This window comes from Schistocerca cancellata, chromosome 6 (assembly GCF_023864275.1).
Source record: "Schistocerca cancellata isolate TAMUIC-IGC-003103 chromosome 6, iqSchCanc2.1, whole genome shotgun sequence".
In the NCBI taxonomy this organism is placed as follows: domain Eukaryota; kingdom Metazoa; phylum Arthropoda; class Insecta; order Orthoptera; family Acrididae; genus Schistocerca; species Schistocerca cancellata.
In genome coordinates, this window is record NC_064631.1 from 607,152,753 (window position 1) to 607,168,183 (window position 15,431).

At 40.2% G+C, this 15,431-nt stretch overlaps 1 protein-coding gene across 1 annotated transcript in view; it reads right to left on the minus strand.

Moving 5' to 3' along the window:
• The window catches only part of LOC126088449 (piezo-type mechanosensitive ion channel component), a 724,612-nt gene that overhangs the window by 66,315 nt on the left and 642,866 nt on the right, over positions 1-15,431 (minus strand). The gene's annotated exons all lie outside the window — the stretch shown is intronic.

Here is a 15,431-nt window from a genome sequence, read left to right on the forward strand (position 1 = left end):
ATTCATTATCATCACACTGTTTGAAACAAACCATGCATAATGCATCATTTCACTAAATATTGGTGAGGATACCTAGTGACATACAGTGGAATGCATTTTGATGCAATCTTCTTGAGATGTGATCTCTTTTTCTCTCTCAACAAGACAAGAGCAGTTTTGAGCCTTTTTGATCAAACTTTTTACCTGACAATAAAAACAGATATTGTGTGGTTGCACTAGCAGAGTGTAATTGGAGGAATCATTTTAATACAGCACAATGGCAATCCCCCTCCATCTAGAAAAATCTCATTGTATAACAGCGAATTTGTTTCTTTTTCCCATTAGTCAATTAATAAAAGAAATTTTTTCTCTGGCAGATACGACTTCATCACATCAGTCAAGTATTTTTGTACAGGGTTGTTTTAAGTTTCCCAGATTTTGATGAATCAGTGGTGTAGAGATGCAGTCACCAAGAGAAAATCAGCAAAACTGTTATGGCTGACAAATGAACGGGATGAAAGAATAAGGTTGAGAGACATGGAAGCAGCTAGAGAAGCAAGACAAGTCCTCTGAACAGAAAAGCAAGAATTCATAAACAGTAAAATAAAACTGGCAGAAGAAGTCCTGTAGCCGGCCGGTGTGGCTGAGCGGTTCTAGGCGCTTCAGTCTGGAACAGCGTGGCCGCTATGGTCGCAGGTTCGAATCCTGCCTTGGGCACGGATGTGTGTGATGTCCTTAGGTTAGTTAGGTTTAAGTAGTTCTAGGGGACTGATGACCTCAGATGTTAAGTCCCATAGTACTCAGAGCCATTTGAACCATTTTTGAAGAAGTCCTGTAAAAGTCTTACAGGACAGTCAGGTTCTTCAAGAAAGGATACAATCCAAGGATTGGCATGCTCAGAGGTCAAGAAGCACAGATAATAACAGATGAAATGAAAGCTATGGAGGAATGGAAAAACTAATTCAAAAACCTCCTGAATGTGGATGTAAACACCATGAGTGCTACAACAGAAAATGAAGAAGAAGAATCATATAGAGAAAACAGATATATTGTACCATTGGGGAAGTACGAACTACCAAGCATGGAAGAGGTAAGAGCACCCATAAAACTGCTGAAGAGGGGGAAGACACCAGAAATAGTTGGCATACCTGTAGAGATGCTGAAGGAGGGAAGAGCTACTCTACAATCTTCTTAATTTGTAAGAAGGAAAGAACCCCAGAAGAATGGAATGAGTCTGTCATCTGCCCTATACTAAAGAAAGGAGACAAAATGAGATGTAGCAACTATAGGGGAATTACACTACTATGTACAGCTTGTAAGATCTTGAGCCTTTTGTTACTGAAGAGACTAACACCACATGTCGAGAAAGTACTGGGACTCCAACAAGCAAATTTCACAAAGGGAAAGTCAACTGTAGACCATTTACATACAATACGGGAAGTGCTAGCAAAGAGCTAGGAATTCTGCAAAACTGTTTGCTGCCTTTTTGTGGACTTCCAAATAGCATATGATAGTGTGAAAATACAAGCAATATGACAAGAAAAGTTCCCAGAAAACTCATACAACTGACAGATATGCACCCAGGAGACAATATGCACGGTGAAAGTAAATGGAAACATATCAAAGAAGTTCAAGGTGAGGACTAGAGTGCGACGAGGAGACTGCCTCTCCCCTCTCCTGTTTAACCTGGTACTGGAGGGAGCCCTGAGAAAGGTAGCAAGTCTAGAGACAGGAATACAGCTGGGAAGAAGGATCAACAACCTGATGAGAGCAGGCCTGAAGTTGAATATGCATACGACAAAATACCTTGTAGTTAGCCGAGAAAATGGTGACAGACCCCTGAAGGTGGAGGACATAGCACGAAGAAGTACACGTGTGTGAACTGCCTGCCTCAGCAGTGTGTGGCCCTATTTATTCCTATGCAGGTGATGTAGTTTTAATAGCAGAGAAAGAGCAAGACCTAATTCAGATGACAAGAACAGTAATGGAAGACGCAATGAGAGCAGGCCTGAAGTTGAATATGCATACGACAAAATACCTTGTAGTTAGCCGAGAAAATGGTGACAGACCCCTGAAGGTGGAGGACATAGCATTTGAAAGGGTAAAAGACTTTAAATATTTTGGGGCTATACTCAATGAAAGGAATGAGACAGACCAGGAAGTTAATGCATGAATACAAGCAGAAAACATGTAAATGTTTGCTCTGTGAAAGCTGTTGAAGTCCTGGCTTCTATTGAAATCCTCAAAGACCAAGATCTACAAGACAATAATACAACCTGTACTCTTATATGGAGCAGAGACCTGGACCATCACCCAAAAGATGGAAAGAAAACTCCTGACATTTTAGAATGCCATCCTGACAGATTTTTGGGCCAGTGAAGGATGGAGATGAATGGAGGAAAAGAATGAACTGTGAATTGCAGGGGCTATACAAGCCGATGGACACCATGGAAATGATCAAAGAAAGAAGACTGAAGTGGTACGGACACATAATGCGTCGAGAAGGCCAGATCATCAGGTAGGTAGTGGAGGAAGATATTAGGGGCAAAAGACCACGGGGAAGACCACAACTCCAATGGACTGATCAGGTCAGATAGGATATGAGTGCACTGGGGCTGTCTGAAGAAGAATACATGGACCGAGGACACTGGAGGAGGCTGATTGGTGAGGCAAAGACCGACTGCAGTTTGTGTGACCAATGCAGTAAGTAAGTAAGTATGTGATGACATTCTTATATTCTACCATGTCTCATCCACAGTTTTTTGAATCCACAGCCCAAAATAGCTAGCATTCTCCTGTAGGCATTGGCAGACGACAGGCAATAATTTTCCAGAATGAGTTATAGCAAATTGTGCTGTATATGAGCTGTTACTTCATTCATGTTCAGTTCATTTGCAGTGCAAGTATAAAATTGCAAATAAAAAAAAAAAGTTTCTGGAGATTGACTCCACAGATCTGGACTTACCGTTCTGTACTCATTTCATTTCACTGTGCCAACTGCTGCCCAGAAACTATGGTGCCATAAATAGCTCGAAGCCTTGCCCAACCACTGCCAAACTTTTTTTTTTCCTTCTCCTAAATGCTTGGCCATCTGGAGCACTCACTTCCGTCACTTTCATTCCTGCCCAATCCTTGCATAAACCGTAAGTTTGGATGAAATTGGTGATGGTGAGTAGGCGTGATCATCTTGTTAGAGAAGGAGTTCCAATTCCTTATGTGAAAAGTGTAAAATCAGAGATGAGGATATAAAATTTATTGCTTACGTGTGCACTAGGGAAGCTAATAAGATAAGAACTGGGTATTTCAGAAGACTGCTCAAAGACATAAATGGAAAAAATGCACACGTTCCATGAAGTCTCTGAATGTCTGATTCACAATACCCACTAAGTCTTATCACTTAGAAACCAGAACTGAGTATCATTTAGAAGAGCACAGTCACTGGAAAGACACAACACACTACCCTGAAAGCATGTTTACTGCTCACACACGAAGAAGTACACGTGTGTGAACTGCCTGCCTCAGCAGTGTGTGGCCCTATTTATTCATACATACAATGACCTTGTAAATTACAAGACTCCAAGTAAGTTTCAGAACCATCCAGAACAAAGTAATGTTGAATTGTAAACAATTTCAGGAGGTGTGAATTGACATGAAACACACAGGTTCCATGATCCACATATCAAATACAGCCTTTGACTCACCATATATTCAAGTAACTTGCAGAGGGCATTAGTAAAGCTGATTGGGCAATAGCTGTCCATCCGAAGAGGCCGTTAACTTTATTTCAAAATGGAAATAAGGATACCTTCTCACCACTAGTAAGGGAGTTCCTCCATTGTTCCCGAGATGAGTGAAAAGGGCAAGCAGATGACATTAGTTAGCCACCAATAAGTGTTGAAGCATTTGGTCGTGCACTCAGTCCGGTCCAGTAGCTGTGTCAGGGCAGAGAGCAAGGGCACTGTGTATTTCCACTTGCTAAATGGGGCATCATAAGGCTCCAGGCAATGGGGAATGAAAGATAAAGGGACTCACTCCAGATGGCATCTGTGAAGATGGAATGTGGGCAGATAGTGGATCGACACTGAGGCCTGGGAAAAATGCCAAGAAATAAGTTCAGCAATTAAGTCCGGGCTGGTAAGATTAACACAATCAGGAAAGTTTCCGGAGCACCTGTAGGATGATGGTGGTCAAAAATGCATCTGATCTTTGCCCATACCTGAGAGGAGGGAGTATGCAGCCCTATGGCAGCAAGATATTGCTCCCAACAAATCTGTTTCTGGCATTTGATTACATAGTGAACCCAGCCACAAAGCCATTTGAAAGCCAGGAGGTGCTCACAAGATGGTTGCCGATTGTAGCATTGGGGGTCACAACAGTGGTTTTTGATAGTTGCACCAATTCTGGAGGTTCACCAAGGGACAGTCTGTCATCAGGAGATCCCGAGGGAGAGGTTGATGATGATGTTTGGTTTGTAGGGCACTCAACTGCGCTGTTGTCAGCGCCCGTACAAATTCCCAATCTGTGCTCAATCCAATGTCACCACTTTCAGGAATGATAATGAACTGATGAGGACGACATGAACACCCAGTCATCTCGAAGCAGGTGAAAATCCCTGACCCTGCTGGGAATCGAAGCTGGGACCCCGTGCTCGGGACCAAGGGAGGGGGAATTGCTGAAGCGGCTGCCGAAAGGATGGCGTTAGTCAAACTCTGTACAGACTCAACACTGCCATTATATGGTGGAGTGGTTGGGACGGCTGCCAACAAAAAGGCATTCCAATCAGCATTAGTAAAGGCTCACCTGGAAGGGCACTGAGGTGAGTGATGCTGAATAAAAGATAAGACAATCGGCAAAGATTGCTGTCGCACAAATCATCATGAACTCCCCATTGAATGGAGGGGAGGAATTCAGCAATAGAGATGTAGAGATCAATGGTCAAAAAAGTGCCATGTGCCACATTAGAGTGAGTGGGAACTCCAGTGTTGAGGAGGCAGAGATCTAGCCCCACCAGCAGGTCTTCAACAACCCTGTTCTGCTCAGGGGTCACAGTATCACCCCACAGAGGGTTATGGGTGTTAAAGTCCCTAAGGAGAAGGAAGGGAGGAGGGAGCTGTTGAGAAGAGATAAAGATTGCACATTGTTACCGCAGAGTCTAAATAGATCCAAACGGCCATCACTGTCAGTGCAGTTTGAAGAGGAACCTAGGGACTAATGATGTCCATGTGGACCAATGTACAAACACCACTGGAGGCTTGCAGAAGGCCAACCCAGATCCAGCAGAAGGTTTGGAAACCATGAAGAGTTAGTGAATGAGTATCCATGAAATGAGATTCCTCCAATACAACACAAGCTACAGAGTAGACAAAAAGAAGAGACTGCAATTCCAGAAGTGAGGATAGTAACCATTGCAGTTCCATTGCGAGGAGAGTAGTACAAGAGCCTGGAAGAACATCGAATGGGACAGAATTGATCATTGTGCTGAGTCAGTGATGTCCATGAATGTAAGATCAGACTCCAATTGAGAGGTAAGGGGTGACACCCCCTGAGACATCAGGGGGGACCTAGTCTTGTGCCTTACACATCTTCTTCTCCTTTGGAGGGTGAGAAGAGGTGTAATCAAGAAGACAGCAAGTCACAGAAATATCTTCCTAGAAAGAACAAGGGCCTTGAGGCCCAAAGAGAATGGGTCCCTCATCTGACTCAAAGTAACGGGCTTCTTCTCCTGAAGACAACAGGGAGGGGGTCCTCGAGGAAGCCCCATCCCTGGATGGTGCCAGAGAAGAGGATTTCTTCTCTGGGTGAGGAGAAGGAGATGTTCTGTTGGGGGAGGGAACGGGAACTGTGCAGGAGGAGAGGAGAGAAGAGAAGAGAGACAGGATGGAGGTAAGGGAGGAGGTGGAGGAGGAGGAGGGGGGGGGGTAGGAGGACAAGGAAAGGATGCAACAGTAGCGAAAGTTGACAGTACTGGTTGGAGATTACTGAATTCCTGTCCCTCACAGAAGGATAGATGGTCAAGAGTTTCGAATTCCTGAATCTTCCTTTCCATTTTATAGATTGAACAATCCAGAGAGCAAGAAGAGTGTAAGCCAGAACAGTTCACACACTTGGATAGTACAATGCAAGGACTCCCCACATGAAGAGGGTAGCCACAGTCACCACAAATAGGATTCACATCACTTCGTGAAAACTTTTGATCAAAATGGAGATGTTGGAGGGGCCTGGGGGGGAGGGGGGGGTTATACCCTCAAAAGTCAGAATTAAAGTGCCGGTATCAACATGATTATCCTTAGGACCTCTCTGGACTTGCTGGATGAAATAAATGCAGCACCATGTTAGGTTGGTACTTACTTCATCATCAAATTGAAGGAGGAGATCCCTAAGAAAGATAATGTGTGGACCATATTAAAGAACTGGTGAGGAGTGATGCTCACTGAGACATCTGCTAAGCAATCGCAAGCACAAAGAGAGGCTGACTGACTGGCAGAAGAGGTTTTAATCAATAGGGAACCAGATTGCGCCTTACTGAGTTACTCTACTTCACTAAATTTATCTTCTATATGTTTGACAAAAAGATGAAACCGTCTGTCCTAGAACAAACTAAGCAATGAGGAAAGGGTTTTGCCCCGAAGCTGGTCAGCCTCACCCTCCTCCCACGTGGTGGCCAGGGAGGGAAACACCAAGGAAGCAAGAGTGGGAGCAGACAGAGAACCATTACTTTCTAACGAGACAGCCACAGAAGAGCAGCCAGAAGTGTGGGCTTACGACACTTCATGTGCAGAGCATATGCCTTCGCACCACCCACTATGATCAGGGGCTAACCCTGTGGGAACCACCCAGCCACCACAAGAGCCACCTGGAACAGCAGTGATTGCTGACAGTTCTGATGCCCCATAAAGATGAGCAACCCCTCCTAGGCTTACACGAGGTGGTGACAGCTCAGGTACCAGAAGTGCTATCCTCATGTTGTCAGGGGGCTCAGCCGTAGGGGTACATAACAGCCCCACCATACAGACTGGCTACTGTGCTGGTGACCTAGCAGCAGGGGGAGAGGGGGGGGGGGGAGGTTAGGGCTTTAGAATTCTAGGTGGTTAGGAAGAAGATCCTGTAGGTGGCCCCTGAATAGGTTTAGCATAGTATAGTGTCATGGATTTGTTCATAGTTTATGCCATCAATAGAGAAGTAATTATTGATGAGGATATAGTTGGTCTTGGAAACCAGGAATGAGGATGTTGGTCTGGAGTCAGTCAGAATGAAGGTGTTGATACATACAGGCGTGTGGTGTCACAGCAACCAGCCACAATGGGGTATTCTGGGTGGTTGGGTTTGTTAACTTTAACAAGTATATAGAAGGTAGGACTGCAAGGAGTGCCAGGGTTTTGGTCACCCTCATCTTGTCCTGAAATGAGAAATATCCTCCCCAATATCCTCTCCACCCCTCCCACAAAGGTATTCTTCCACCCACCCAACCTATGAAATATCCTTGTCCATTCCAACTCCACCCCTGCTCCATACCCCTTACCTCAAGACTCCTATCCCTGTAATAGACCTAGATCTAAGCTCCCACTACCACCTACCCCAATGTTATAACAAGATCTCCTACTCCATCAAAGGCATGGCCACTTGTTCAAAAGCAGCCACTGATCTTCCAAATAAGCTGCAACTGTTGTGCCACATTCTACTTGGGCATGATTACTAACAATGTCATGCAAGCAGCAATTGGAAAACTTATCAAGAGACAGCTCAACCACCCAGTTGCTAAGCATGCTGCCCAACATGACGTTCTTCACTTTAATGACTGCTTCACAGCCTATACACCTGGATTTTCCACCAACACTAGCTTTTCTGAACAGCACTTCATTCCCATAACCACTCCTCCTTCACCTCAATCTTTGTTAGTCATTGTCCTCAACCTACCCGTACCTTTCCCTGCTCCCACTTCAGTACTACACATGGCTCCTACACCAGCGAAGCACCTACATGGTCCTTTCCACTTTTCTATTTCTTTTTCCTCCCCCCCTCCCCCCCTTTCCCCTCTGTTTCCTCTAGGCACAGCCTAATGATTTTCCACAAAGCAGCCTCACATTCTTCTGCATTCCTAAAGGCAACACTAGCATCTTCCTCCCATCCTTAGCCTGCTATTCTTCCCCCTCCCCACCCCACAGTTCATTCTTACCACTACTATCCACCACACAAGATTGCTGCTCACACCAGATGCAGCCACATTCAGGCCTTAGTGCCATGAGGCAGTGGCTAAGTGTGTGTGATTTGTTCTTGTGTGAATGTGTTGGAGTTCTCTACTTCTAAAGAAGCGCTTCGTCCAAAAGCAAAATATGTCTAGCCTTCTTTTTCATTGTGCCTATCAGTGACTCAACACCTCTTCTATGTGGTGCATAGCTATCTGAATAGAGCAGTCATCAATCCATAGATTGTTTCGAACTCCACAATGCTTTACTAGGTATGGTCCAATTGGAGGTGGTATGCTGTTGCCTTCCTCCAACCTTTGAGCTGATTTACCTAGCCAGTTAGAGGAAGACCTACAGTTTAATGTGGGTTCTGAACCACAGTGCAACTCACAATCACATACATCGCCAGAGGTGAAAGAAGTGCTAAGTGACAGATAAAAATGCTAGGACTGACTGGAGATGAATCCAAGACCTTTGGATTTGTAGTTTGGTACTATACCAATGAGCCACAAAGCCACAGTAGCAATCTAGCCTTTCCATATTGCTGTTATTCTGTCCTTGACTTCCCACTGTGTGATTTATAAAGGGCATCAAATTAAATTAATTAATTAATTAATTACTAAATCATTTGTAGGCAATTCATTCTCATCTAACGTTGAGAAAACTCCCAAAATGCAACTCAATGTAAAATGCATTGCTCCAGTGGATTTGTGGAGCATGTGGGGACTGTTAACAGAAGAGTTTGACAGCTGTAAATTCTTGGTATTATGATTTGACAACAAAAACAATGGGAGGAGCATTTCCTGATTTGATGAAATGTCTAAGCAAATCTTTTTTCATTCAGTCTTTATTTGCAATGCAGATATTGTCTAATGTACATAGACAATGAAAATTTTTACCAAAAACGGGTATATTTTGCTTACCTTCCTTCCAGAACATCAAACAGACCATTTTTTCAGTTAACACCTCGAGCCATTCTACAGTTTTCTGAGATCAAAATGATGATGTTTGTAGTTTTAATTCAAGAACATGCTGCAGGAAGATGTTCACAGAATTGGTTATACAAACAGTTTCTTCTTAGTACATTAAGAACGTGGTACAGGAACATGTTAATAGAATTTGGTATATGAGCAATTTCTTTTTGATGTATTATTCCTCATCAAAACTTGCTATAAACTCCATACTGTTTTTTTAAATAAACAGTTCACATTTTAGTATCAGCATTACAAGAATGAAAGTTTCACAAAAGCAAAATGTGTTTCCTTTGGCACCTGTGCATCTCTATTGTTCAGAAATACTTCTTTTCAATAATTTTCTGAGAATCTTACAAAGAACAGTTTAAGAGAATCTGAAGAATTTTCAAGGGCTCCTGCACCACAAGAAAATTTCTTGGCAAAACTCGCTGATTTATATCTTCTTAAAAATATTCATAATCTGAGTACTGGATAACATTTGACTTATCTACAGCATGCATGCAGTAAAATGATTAGCATAAGCAACCAGTGAAAATATTTGGTTTCTTTGTGATTCACTTTTTCTTTTAATGGGAAAATATATGCTGAAATAAAAGCAATATTCGATGTACTTTCTGCTGATCCTTCACTGTCAAGGAATACAGTTTGGAAAATCAAACAATGGGAATCCCAGGTTGGAATAGCAACATTATCAGGAAAAGATAGATTGCTACTTATTGTAAAGAAGACATGTTAAGTTGCAGACAGGCACAACGAAAAGACACACATTACCAACACAACATGATTCTTGCTGCTTGCTTGTAGCAGAGGTCATAGTTTGCCACAGTTGCTGACAACAAGTGAGTGTGGTTTCCAACTCTGGAGCTGGGTTTGAAGCAATCTAATCGAGATCAAAAGACTTTTTGCATTGAGTTGCCATCAATGATATGACCTGCATTCATCATTATATCCCTAAAACTAAGCAGTAATCAAAATAATGGGTTGCTTCCAGTGAATCAGTTTCAAAAAATGACAAGGACAGCTCCACTGAGCATAAAATTAGTGGGATGCAAAAGGTTTTATAAACATAAGCTTCTCTGAAAACCAAAAAATGATTAATTGAGAATACATAACAGAGAGATACTGAAGCACTTAAGCAAGAAACTGAAGGCAACATGACTCCATTTGATGAATTAAATATTGCTTTCCTGCAACAATGTGCCAGCACATTCATCTGAAGTTGTCACAAAACTGAATGAGCTGCAGTCCCCATATCCACACTAACTGTCTTACTGTGATTTGTTTTTGTCCCCTTATACGAAGAAATGACTTGCAGTTAAAAAAGTGCTCATATGAGATTGTCTTCTTCGATTCAAGTATATTCTGAAAAGCATAGCAATTCCTATTTTTTTCAGAGCTTGAAAAGAAAGGCCTGGATGTTGGAAAGAATGTTCACTCCAAAAAAGGGACTATATTGGATTTTTTTTTTTTTTTTTTTTTTTTTTTTTTTTTTTTTTTTTTTAAAGAAAAGCATGCCTTTATTCCTTGGAAGGTTGCTTACTGAACAGCCCTTGGATAAATTTATAATTTTAATTATTATTATTATTATTATTATTATTATTATTATTATTATTATTTCTATCTTTTCTCAGACGTTAAGTCTGGCCAAAAATGGAAAGTGACGCAGACCTTGATCAAGTGTGACTTCCTTTTAACTATACGGTATACGTTATATTGCATTTAGGAACTTTCGGGTAATTGAACATGTATCAATAATTACGGATTTCTGTAGTTGTATATGTAAGTTTGGATGTAGCTGTATTGCATTGATGTACTGGTGGATATTGTGTGGTATGCCTCCTGTAGTTGATAGTATAATTGGTATAATGTCAACTTTATCCTGATGCCACATGTCCTTGACTTCCTCAGCCAGTTGGATGTATTTTTCAATTTTTTCTCCTGTTTTCTTCTGTATATTTGTTGTATTGGGTATGGATATTTCGATTAGTTGTGTTAATTTCTTCTTTTTATTGGTGAGTATGACGTCAGGTTTGTTATGCGGTGGTGTTTTATCTGTTACAATGGTTCTGTTCCAGTATAATTTGTATTCATCATTCTCCAGTACATTTTGTGGTGCATACTTGTTTGTGGGAACGTGTTGTTTTATAAGTTTATGTTGTAAGGCAAGCTGTTGATGTATTATTTTTGCTACATTGTCATGTCTTCTGGTGTATTCTGTATTTGCTAGTATTGTACATCCGCTTGTGATGTGATCTACTGTTTCTATTTGTTGTTTGCAAAGTCTGCATTTATCTGTTGTGGTATTGGGATCTTTAATAATGTGCTTGCTGTAAGATCTGGTGTTTATTGTTTGATCCTGTATTGCATTCATGAATCCTTCCGTCTCACTGTACATATTGCCTTTTCTTAGCCATGTGTTGGATGCGTCTTGATCGATGTGTGGCTGTGTTAGATGATATGGGTGCTTGCCATGTAGTGTTTTCTTTCTCCAATTTACTTCCTTTGTATCTGTTGATGTTATGTGATCTAAAGGGTTGTAGAGGTGGTTATGAAATTGCAGTGGCGTAGCTGATGTATTTATATGAGTGATTGCTTTGTGTATGTTGCTAGTTTATGCTCGTTCTATAAAGAATTTTCTTAAATTGTCTACCTGTCCATAATGTAGATTTTTTATGTCAATAAATGCCCTTGCTCCTTCCTTTCTGCTTAATGTGAATCTTTCTGTTGCTGAATGTATGTGATGTATTCTATATTAGTGGCATTGTGATCGTGTAAGTGTATTGAGTGCTTCTAGGTCTGTGTTACTTCATTTCATTACTCCAAAGGAGTAGGTCAATATTGGTATAGCATAAGTATTTATAGCTTTTGTCTTGTTTCTTGCTGTCATTTCTGTTTTCAGTATTTTTGTTAGTCTTTGTCTATATTTTTCTTTTAGTTCTTCTTTAATAATTGTATTGCCTATTCCTATTTGTTGTCTGTATCCTAGATATTTATAGTCATCTGTTTTTTTCCATTGCTTCTATGCAGTCGCTGTGTTTATCCAATATGTAATCTTCTTGTTTAGTGCGTTTTCCCATGACTATGCTATTTTTCTTACATTTGTCTGTTCCAAAAGCCATATTTATATCATTGCTGAATACTTCTGTTATCTTTAGTAATTGGTTGAGTTGTTGATTTGTTGCTGCCAGTAGTTTTAGATCATCCATGTATAGCAAATGTGTTATTTTGTGTGGGTATGTTCCAGTAATATTATATCCATAATTTGTATTATTTAGCATGTTGGATAGTGGGTTCAGAGCAAGGCAGAACCAGAAAGGACTTAATGAGTCTCCTTGGTATATTCCACGCTTAATCTGTATTGGCTGTGATGTGATATTATTTGAATTTGTTTGGATATTAAGTGTGGTTTTACAATTTTTAATTACTATGTTCAGGAACTGTATCAATTTAGGATCTACTTTGTATATTTCCAATATTTGTAGTAACCATGAGTGGGGTACACTATCAAAAGCTTTTTGGTAATCAATGTATGCGTAGTGTAGCGACCTTTGTTTAGTTTTAGCTTGATATGTCACCTCTGCATCTATTATCAGTTGCTCTTTACATCCTCGTGCTCCTCTGCAACAGCCTTTTTGTTCTTCATTTATAATTTTGTTCTGTGTTGTATGTGTCATTAATTTCTGTGTAATGACTGAAGTTAATATTTTGTATATTGTTGGTAGGCATGTTATGGGGCGATATTTAGCTGGTTTGCTGTGTCTGCTTGATCTTTAGGTTTCAGATAAGTTATTCCATGTGTAAGTGTATCAGGGAATGTGTATGGGTCTGCAATGTAACTGTTAAATAATTTAGTTAGATGTGAATGTGTTGAGGTGAACTTCTTTAGCCAGAAATTTGCTATTTTATCTTTTCCAGGGGCTTTCCAATTGTGAGTAGAATTAATTGCTTGGGTGACTTCATGTTGCAAAATTATCACTTCAGGCATTTGTGGTATCATCTTGTATGTATCTGTTTCTGCTTGTATCCACCGTGCATGCCTGTTATGTTGCACCGGGTTTGACCATATGTTGCTCCAGAAGTGTTCCATGTCTGTTACGTTTGGTGGATTGTCTATTTTAATGTGTGTGTTACCTATTGTCTGGTAAAATTTCTTTTGGTTTGTGTTGAATGTTTGGTTTTGTTTCCTTCTATTTTCACTTTTTTTGTATCTTCTAAGTCGTTTGGCCAATGCTTGTAATTTCTGCTTCTTTTCATCTAATTGCTCCATCGCTTCTTGTTGTGAGATTTTACCTAACCTTTTTCATTTTTTTTCTGACATTTCATTTCTTATAAATTGTGTTAGCTGTTCGATGTCTTTTCTCAGTTTTTCTATTCTGATCTGTAGCCTGTGTTGCCATGCTGGTTTTGTGGGTTTCTTCTGTGTGTTGGTTGGTTCTGATCTCTGCCTAGTGTGTATATTTAGTGTAGTGAGTGCTCCTATATAAACCAGTAATTGTAACTCGTCCATAGTTGTGTTTTCATTTATTTTGTTGTGTATGATCGTGTTGATAGTTTTTATTGTTGTTTCGACTTGTGGGTTATTTGGCAGTCTATGCAAGAATGGTCTAATGTCTGTATTTGTGTCTTTGTATTCTATATATTCTATACATATGTCAGCTGAAATTTTTCTTCTATATCTAACATGCGTGTTACTTCAAGTTCTATTTGTGCTTGTTCTGGTGGCTGTCTTAAGATTTCGTTTTCCTCTGATTGTTTAATTGATGCGTGTTGTTCTTTGTTTGTTTGCTCTGGGATGTTTGAGTCCATTACTGTATTTTCTTCTTCTTCTGATTGCACATTATTTTGTTCTAGTATTTGTTGTACTTGTTGTTTGATGTTTTCTAATTCTGACTGGGGTATCCTGTTATTTTTGATTATTACACAGATCTGATCAGGTAGTCATTGTTGTGTTAAAAATTTTAATTCTGGGTATCTGATAATAAATGTTGTGTATACTTGTGAATTGTATCCAGTTGTGTTGGTTCCTAGGTTTGTTGCTTGGTAATAACAGAACATGAGTTGTCGATTAACTTCAGCTGACCATCTCATCCTCTGTCTTTGTTTCCCTTCTAGGGTGGTTGCAGGAAGCATATTTGGATTTAAATCATTTTCTAGTTGTCTAGCAGTGTCGTTACCATTGTGGGCGGGCATAAGGTTCAAACGTCGTCCCCGACCATGACGGCGCTTGTCCGAGGCTTCATTAGTTCTGTCCTGAACCAACTAATCACACTAAAAGGAGGGTTAGCCCTATTAGTGGTTTGTTCTTTTCGTCGTCTTTTACGACTGGCAGAACATACCGGAGGCCTATTCTTTTCCCGGGCCTTATTATTATTATCATAATATTTTTAATTACTTCAAATTACAAAACCTCTTTGTTTAGTATACACAGAATGAATACTAAATCTAAACAGATTAATTCTTGGGTAAAATATGAAGATCTACTAAACTGCCTTAGCTTGAACAGCTAAAACCAAGTTAAAAACATTTTAGAATATGTAGCTGTGTGATCTGCCACCCACCAAGTTGATTAGTCTGCAAAACTCTGCATTTGTTTGCAACTGATGTTTGAAGATTACCAAATCTAAATATTAAAGACATAGTAGCACTAAAGGAAGAGTTATAAATGAGTTATTATTTGGCAAAAACAGCTGAACATCTGCTTGAAACACAATATGTTAACACATGCAGTACTTGCAGAGTCAATTTTCCACGTTACTGTGCTGTGATATATCCTTCCCTTATTCCCTTGCAAAGTGCAAATGTAGAATTACAGTGAACTGATTAAGGCAGAGCAGAATGGAACAGTACGTAGACTTTACAAGGGTGACTGATGCACTGTAGTAGTCCGACATCAAAAGCCACAGTGATTGCATTATTGTATCAATAAAATGAAATGCTACAACAGAAATATCAACTTTGTGACCAGAACTTTGCCATGCAAGTGTTAACATAGCTCAGTATTTCAGTGTAGACTGTTGGTTTTAAATAGCACAGTGAAGATAGATGTGCTATATTAATCATGTGACATATCTGCTGTTTGTGAAGTGGCTTTAACCATTCAAACTGGGAAAATATATACATAAAAAACTTCAGCCTCCAAGTTGGGTTGATGCTATTTTCCTTCTGTACAATTCTGACCCAGGATTAATGAGAACCACTGTTCTATATCTGAAGAAGAATGGAACTTCCAACCCAGCCTATCACATAAGAAAAATACAAGAAATCTCAAGAACTATGGGTCATCAACATAATACTA